We start from the raw sequence: 8392 nt of genomic DNA, 5'->3' as shown, positions 1-8392 counted from the left end.
TTATGTTTTGTGAATTTTGTAACTATCAGGTAACAACTAGAATAGCTCGTATTCTGCTTTAGATTCTTTCTTTGCCCAAAGACAAAGGCATTTTGTCTCCAAAGCACGCATTACTCCTGAAGCACAGCTTCTTTCTGAACTGTCTGATTCTGTGATTCTGTGACTTGCAAGGTAGAGGTCAGGCTGTGAGGAACCTTCAGAGACCAATACCCTGTAGTCTATAGAGGGTCACAGTAAAGGCGTCCTGAGTAGGGAATGGTGCTTCCTTAGGGAGCCAGGGGCATTTGAAGACATCTTGCTGTCAGACCTTTCTCCCACATCTCCTACTCTGAATAATTATACACAACTAAAACCAAGCCACAATAAACACTCACTGAAGGCTTAAGTGGAGAAAATGTTATACAGGAAATCTGACTATCAAGGTTAAAAAAAAAACACACAGAGAAAAATCCACACTTTTCTTTGAATGATGTTTACATGCTGACTGTTTATACAAGGGCTATAGTGGTTAATTCTCATTCGATGATGCCCAGACCTATCCCAGTAATACTTGGGCTTTGTTGGAGAAAAGAATGTCTCTAACTATGGGAGTCCAAGCATTTCAGCCCACCATCACTTTGAGAAAGTTTTACTGATGTCTTTTAATTTCCATTTCTAAAAATGTACAGAAATGGGTGATAATTACTTGTGATCCATGGGCCACATTTCTATAAATTACTTGAAAATTTGCTAAAGATCGTAACAGTTGTTGGAAATAGGTGTTGGGTTTATTTACCACCCTCTCTTTACTTTTATGTCAACATGCAATTTTTTATAATAAAAATTGTTAAAAATTATCAAGATAGCTATAATTCATGTGTCCATTCATTACAGATTTTTAAACATGAGCTTGGGAGTTGAAAAAGCTTAGTCTTGGCTGGGTGCAGTGTCTCATGCTTATAATCCCAGCACTTTGGGAGGCCGAAGTGAGCAGATCACCTGAGGTTGGGAGTTCGAGATGAGCCTGATCCACATGGAGAAACCTTGTCTCTACTAAAAATACAAAAGTTAGCCAGGTGTGGTGTGAACTCCAGCCTGGGCAACAAGAGAGAAACTCCATCTCAAAAAAAACAAAACAAAACAAAACAAAAAACAAACAAACAAACAAACAAAAAAACCTTAGACTTGCCTGCAAGAAGGTTTAAAAACCAATGTCGTAGAGTCTGTAATTATTTAGTCAGCAGAACTGAGTCACGAAGGAAGAGATGAAGGAGGGCATCTTCATTATGGACCAGAGATGCACTTTCTGTGAAATTCAGAAAGTCTGTTTAGATGGGTATTCTAAAACTTGAAGCCAATTTCAGAGTATTGTGAAGTGTAGAAGAATAGACAACACTATGAAGACCTCTCCAGAATTGCAACCCCACTGCTGGGCATATACCCAAAAGAAAGGCAATCAGTCTATCGAAGAGATACCTGCACTTCCCGTGTTTGCTGCAGCCCTGTTCACAGTAGCCATACACTTTTAGTGTTGGAAGATAGTTTAGAATCATTTATCTTAAACTCTCTATGAGTGGAGAAATGAATGACTTCTACACAATACTTTCTAAATGCCTTATAGAGGCTGGGCACAGTGGCTCATGCCTATAATCCCAGCAGTTTGGGAGGTCAACGTGGGAAGATTTCTTGGTCCTAGGAGTTCAACACCAGCCTGGACAACATAGTGAGACCCTGTCTCTGCCAAAAATACAGAAAAGAAAATATTAGCCAGGCATGGTAGTGTGCACCTGTAGTCCCAGCTACTTAGGAGGCTGAGGAGGGAGGATTGAGTAAGCCTGCAAGTTCCAGACTACAGTGAGCTATGATTGTGCCACTGTACTCCAGCCTAGGTGACAGAGCAAGATCCTGTCTTCAAAGAAATAATTACTTAATTAATTAAATTTAATAAAAATAAAAGTAAAATAAATACCCTGTACATCGCACTGTCTCATCTGTGGCACTGCTGACATCTTGGGCTGGAGTTTTCTCTGCTGAGGCTGTCCTGCACATTGTAGAATGATGACCAACATTTGATGTCTACCTACTAGATGCCAGTAGCAATCCCTCCTCTGAATGTGACAACCTAAAATGTCTCCAGGCACAGTCAAACGTCCCATGCAAGCCAAAATAGTGCCCTCTTGAGAACTACTTTTCTAAAGAGTCTACGCTTCCTGAGGAAATCTAGATAATCATTGACTTTCTTTGATTATTGCAAAGCCTTTCCTCCTGTACCAGGAAAATGGTGCAGTATGTCTGTGGCTGAAATCCCCTCTCTCTTTATCCCCCTACCTCCATCTCATTTCTGCCTTTTGTACAAACACACAGAAACTCAGCTTACTCTTGAACAACACTTTCAGTATTTGAAGACAGGCATCATATCTTTTAGGGGCTGAATTGTGTTCCTAAAAATCCATATGTTAAGGTTTGGACCTCCACTGCCTCATAATAGGACCTTTTAGAATAGGATGGTTACAAGCTAGTTAAGATGAAGTTATTCTGGATCAAGGTGGGTTCTTAATCAAATAAGACTGTGTCCTTTTAAAAATAAGACTACACAAAGAGAAAGAGAACATGAACAGAGGGAAGATGATGTGAAGACACAGGGAGCACATCATCTACCAGAAATGCCAAAGATTGCCAGCCCACCACTGAAGGTGGGAGAGAGGAGTGGGACAGATGCTCCCTCAACACCCTCAGAAGGAATCAACTCAGCCAGCACCTTGATCTTGGACTTCTGGCTTCCAGAGCCATGAGACCATATATTTCTGTTGCTTGAGCCTCTTAGTCTGTGGTACTTTGTTACAGTAGTCCTATGAAAGTAATGCAATATCTATTGTAAGTTTTCTGAGTCCGTTTATGGTAATTAGTGGAAATACATCTTGATAATTGACTGCCTCTCCATCTTAGAAGCATTTCAAAATGACTCTCTAAGTCAGCTGGAACTGAAGTCTCAAATATCACTAGTGATAGCCTCATTTGCAAATAGAAGCCCTTTCCTCATTTTATGTTCTCACTTACAACACCGTTTTCCTTCCTTGATTCTTGAAACTTCAAATAAGGTCCATTCACTTTTTTTTGCTCTGTGATTCCTTTTCTTACTCAACACATGATTTTATAAGCATTTTTAAATGTTCATTATTCTAATTCTGTGAATCTAAAATCTTAGTGAAATATTAAAAAATGGTTCAAAGTGCTTCACTCTCAAATTCTAAACCAACTATTGGATATTTTGAGATCATTGTCTTACAGCTGGTAGGATCTTCATAATAACAAAGAAAAAGAGGAGGCCAAGGTGAGAGGCCAGAGGCTTGAAACTAGCCTGGGCAATCTAGTAAGATGCTATCTCTACAAAAAATACAAAAATATAAATAAAATTAGTCAGACACTGTGCTATATGCTGTGATCCCAGCTACATGAGAGGCTGAGCTAGGAGGACTGATGGAGTCCAAGAGTTGGAGGCTGTAGTGAGCTATAATAACACCACTGAACTCCAGCCTGGATGGCAGAGTGAGAGACGCCATCTCTTATAACACACACACACACACACACACACACAATTCTGGGTGTATCTGTCAGGGTGTTTCCGAATAAGAATTAGCAGACTGAGTAAAATAGATTGCTCTCCCCAATGTGAGTGAGCCTCATCCAGTCAGGCTAAACAAGAAGAAACTCTTCCTGCTTGACTGCCTTGAGCTGGGACTTCATTCTTTTCCTACCTTCAGACTAAAACATCAGCTCTTCCTGGGCCTCATGGCTGACAGCATTCAGACTGAAACTACACCACAGGCTCTCCTGGGGCTACAGCTTGCCAACACACCCTACAAACCGTAGGACTTGTCAGCCTGTATAACTGCATGAGCCAATTCCTTATAATAAATCTTCTCTCAATAGATGGATGGGTGGATGGAGAGAGGTATAGATGTTGATATGAGTATAGACATATGGATATATATCTCCTATTGGTTCTGTTTATCTGGAGAACCCTGATCAGTACAACCCCATAACACCGTGAAAGATATACTGTTATATTTCCATTCTAGAGATCAAACAATTGAATCAAAAAGGAGGTCTAGTAACAGGTTTAAGGATATACTGTTTGAAAGCGGCTGAGCCAAGATTTAAATCCAGGTCTGTCTGACTCTGTATCTTAATCCTTATATAAGTCTTTTTTCCCCTAAAACACAATTGCTATTTCTGTGAAAAGTATCATGATTTTTACCTACAAATAGGCTCTAGTCCTCAGAAAGAACTTTATCTTCCTCTGTCTTTCTAACACTAATGCATCTTCCAAATCTACTCCTGTCTCTGTCTTTATTTATATTCCAGCTGCGGCAACCCTAATTGAATCTCTGAATACATCATGGTTGCAAAAAGCATGAAAAGTGAATTGCATGCATTCCTCCTTTTCATTCTTTCACTGCGGTTTATTAGTGCTCCTAAGAAGCACATTGATTGCATCATTCCACAGCTCGAATGTCCTAAGTGGATTCCCACTGCCTTGCCCGAGGGTGTAGCAGGACTGATCATCTTCTAATTTGCCCGGACGCTGAGGGGGCAAGACCCACGCTGCATGAGTGGTTAAATATTTTCCGTATCACCCGAGTGCATCAACATACATCTTGGGGAGTTTTCTGAATCTAAACCTACACTCCATTTGAAATTCTTAAGTGATCACTGGGCACCTGTTTTCTGAAAATGATTCCCCGATGTATTTTCTCTATTGTTATTTCTTCATCTAGAGGACTAATTTCAAGATGACTATAATGTCATCATCTCAGTTCTGTTCTACTTTTCCAACCTTTTGACCCACTGATATGCTGTAGAAATTCCCTACTCCAGATAAGCTTTTGCTCCAGCCTCTGAGCACACCATTTGATTTGCCACTCTCTGTACGTTTCTGTATGAGATCACATAACTGGAGGGGCCTCTGAGTCCTTTGCTATTTATCAAAATCCAACTTGTTCTCATCTCTGCTCAAAGCCTACTTCGCCAGTGAATCTTCTAGACCACTGGGGCCGAACATTATCCTTTCTATTACTTGACTCTAGTTATTTCATTTCTCACTGGGTAGTGGGTCTGCAGGATAGAATATGACATGAGTGTGAACAGGTTAAAAGGCAGATAAATGCCACCCTCGGGAGAGATCATTGCGTGATTCAAGGTGAGAACAGACAACACAATACATTTCAAGTTGTATGGTGTTTACTTACACCAAGAGAAGAGAGTGTGTTAAGATCCAGCTCCTTGGCCTTGGTCCTCCATGGCCAGTGGATTCACTGTGGAGCTAACCATGCATTTCACTTACTGCTGCTGTGGAAGGATCCCCGTCTTTTCCCCTGGGGTCTGATATACAGCAAGCTAGAAGCATCCCAGAGGGCCATCAAGGCATGCGTTTAGGCAGAAGAAAGGGATACATATTGAGCCCAAAATAGAGAAAGATATTCCCAAACAAGATGATGAACCCAGATTGGAGAGCTTTATGACTCTTGATAAGAAAATGTTCCAGGCCCAAGACTCTCTCATGTGACCAAACAGATATGACAAGACTGTACGCATAATGTTGACTTCCCTGATAGCAATAATCATATTGCTTTTGTAGTCTTAATTATGCGTGTACATACTATATTGTTTTAGTATTTTGTTGTTGTTGTTGAGGTGGAGTATCACTCTGGCACCCAGGCTGGAGTGCAATGGCCTGATCTTGGCTTGCTGCAACCTCTGCCTCCCAGGTTCAAGCGATTCTCCTGCCTCGGCCTCCTGAGTAGCTTAGATTACAGGCACCCACCACCGTGCCCAGCTAATTTTTGTATTTTTAGTAGAGATGGTGTTTCACCATGTTGATCAGGCTGGCCTTGAACTCCTGACCTCGGGTGATCCACCTGTCTTGGCCTCCCAAAGTGTTGTGATTTTCATGTATATATGTCTTTTCACCTCAACTATACTGTATGCCACCTGGGTAACATAACACAACTTAGTTACTTCTGTGTTTCTGAAAGGATCTTGTATTTGGAGATATTCAGTAAACATTTACCAACAAAAAATGCTGAAGACAGAGGTCCAAGTTGAGGAAGTTAGTATCGGGTCTAAGTGTGATGAAAAGCCCAAAGACAACAGGAAGACAGGCCTTACGCTCAAGCCCCTCCACTCCATGTCAGCACTTATTTTCACAACCTTCCCCACTCATGCATTTCCAATGCCTCCTCCTCCACCAAGTGCAGAGATTCTAGAATCCTTTCTGCACCTGGAAACTACAAAAACATTTTACGTCCTTTCTTAATTGAAAAATAAATGACACAAATTGCCCTTTGCAATTGCATAATAAACTTAACCAAAATCATATAGATTGCTTCATCTATTGCCTTAGCTCATTTTTGTTTTTTTGTGAAAAACATCTAATAAAGTAATTTGAAAATTTATGACTGGGTAAAAATGTTTAATATCACTTTATGCCAGATTTGTTATGCCAAGTTGAGATTTCAAAGTTAATGACAGGCTTTAATTAGAACAATTTTGGGTTTGCATAGTTTAAATTAAAGTAATGTTGAAGAAATTCAAGAGCTACATTATTTTGCTATTTAATGTAGAAAATATTTCCCTGAAATTATTTTCTGTCTAACTTAGACATTTATATAAACTTCCCTTATAAAACTTTGAAATACTGTTTTCTCATAACCCAGTTTCCAAGTTGCAAATCTTCATTATCAATAAATTTTTTAAAAGTTTAGGCATCTTTTTTCTCTGTGTTTTTTTTTTTAATTAATATCTCCCCAGAGAAACATAGCACTACTGAGTGCTCTCACATCCTATTGCAAACTTTGGTAACAGCATTAAGAGTTCTTGGTCTCACAGCCACATGAGCCATCTTTGAAATGACCTACTCCTCAAAAAACTAAAGCTAGAACTACCACACGATCGAGCAATCCGACTGCTAGGTGTCTATCCAAAAGAAAGAAAACCTGTATATTGAAGAGATACTCCAGTTCTGTGTTTATTGCAACACTACTCACAATAACAAATAGTGCTGCAATAAGCCAAGCCAAGAGATGGGATAATCCTAAGTGTCCATCAACAGATGAATGGATAAAGAAAATGTGTTGTATATGCAAATGGGGTATTATTCAACCATAAAAAATGAAATCCTTTCATTTGCCGCCATATGAATGGAACTAGAGGACAAATTGAATATGGATGAAATAATCCAGGCACAGAAAGACAAATATTGCATGCTCTCACACATATGTGGGAGTTTAAAAAGTGAATTTCATGGAGTTAGAGACTTGCATGGTGGTTACCAGAGGCTGAAAAGGAACAGGGGAAAATGGGATGAAGAGAAGTTGATTAAAGGGTATAAAACTACAGTGGGTTAGAAATAATAAGTTCTAATATCTGATAGTATGAAAGGGAAATTATTATTAACAATATTGCATATTTCAAAATGGCTAGAAAAAAAGAATAGTAATGTTCCCAACACAAAGAAAATATAAACGTTTGCAGTGATGTAAATACCAATTATTCTGACTGACTTGACAGTTACACATTGTATCCCTGTATCAAAATATTACATGTGCCCCCAAAATACAATTATGATGTGACAATTTTAAAAATGCAAAAGTTGATTGGATCCCATTTGTCAATTTTTGCTTTTTTGCAATTGCTTTTGACATTTTCGTCATAAAATCTTCGCACATGCCTATGTCCAAAATGGTACTGTCTAGGTTTTCTTCTAGAGTTTTTATAATTTGGGGTTTTACATTTAAGCCTTTAATCCATCGTAAGTTGATTTTTGTATATAGTTTAAGGAAAGAACCCAGTTTCAATTTCCTGCATAAGGCTAGCCAGTTATCACAGCACCATTTATTTAATAAGGAATCCTTTCCTCATTAATTGTTTTTGTCAGGTTTTTTGAAGATCAGATAGTTGCAGATGTGTGATCTTATTTCTGGGTTCTCTATTTTGTTCCATTGGTCTATGTGTCTGTTCTTATGCCAGTGCCATGCTGTTTTGGTTGATGTATCCCTGTAGTACAGTTTGAAGTTAGGTAGTGTGATGCCTCTAGCTTTGTTCTTTTTGCCTAGGATTGCCTTGGCTGTTCAGGCTCTTTTTTGGTTTCATATGAAATTTAAAGTGGCTTTTTCTAGTTCCATGAATAATGTCAACGGTAGTTTAATGAGAATAGCACTCTCCACAGCAAAAAAAAAAAAAAAAAAAAAAAAAGCTGTCACCAGAGGAAACAGACAACCTACAGAATGGGAAAAAAATTTCTGCAAACTATGCATCTGGCAAAGGTCTAATATCCAACATCTATTATGAACTTAAACAAATATAAGAGAAACCTTCCCCCCCCCCAAAAAAAAAAGTATTAAAAAGTGGGCAA

At 39.0% G+C, this 8392-nt stretch overlaps 1 pseudogene; it reads right to left on the bottom strand.

The window, feature by feature from the left end:
- Positions 1 to 6773: 6773 nt before the first annotated feature.
- LOC112427343 (small nucleolar RNA SNORA25) lies at positions 6774 to 6894 on the bottom strand (annotated as a pseudogene).
- Positions 6895 to 8392: the final 1498 nt, after the last annotated feature.

This window comes from Macaca nemestrina, chromosome 16 (genome assembly GCF_043159975.1).
Source record: "Macaca nemestrina isolate mMacNem1 chromosome 16, mMacNem.hap1, whole genome shotgun sequence".
Classification (NCBI taxonomy): Eukaryota; Metazoa; Chordata; class Mammalia; order Primates; family Cercopithecidae; genus Macaca; species Macaca nemestrina.
The sequence above is the reverse complement of the archived record's forward strand: the minus strand, read 5'-3'. Positions and strand labels throughout refer to the sequence as shown.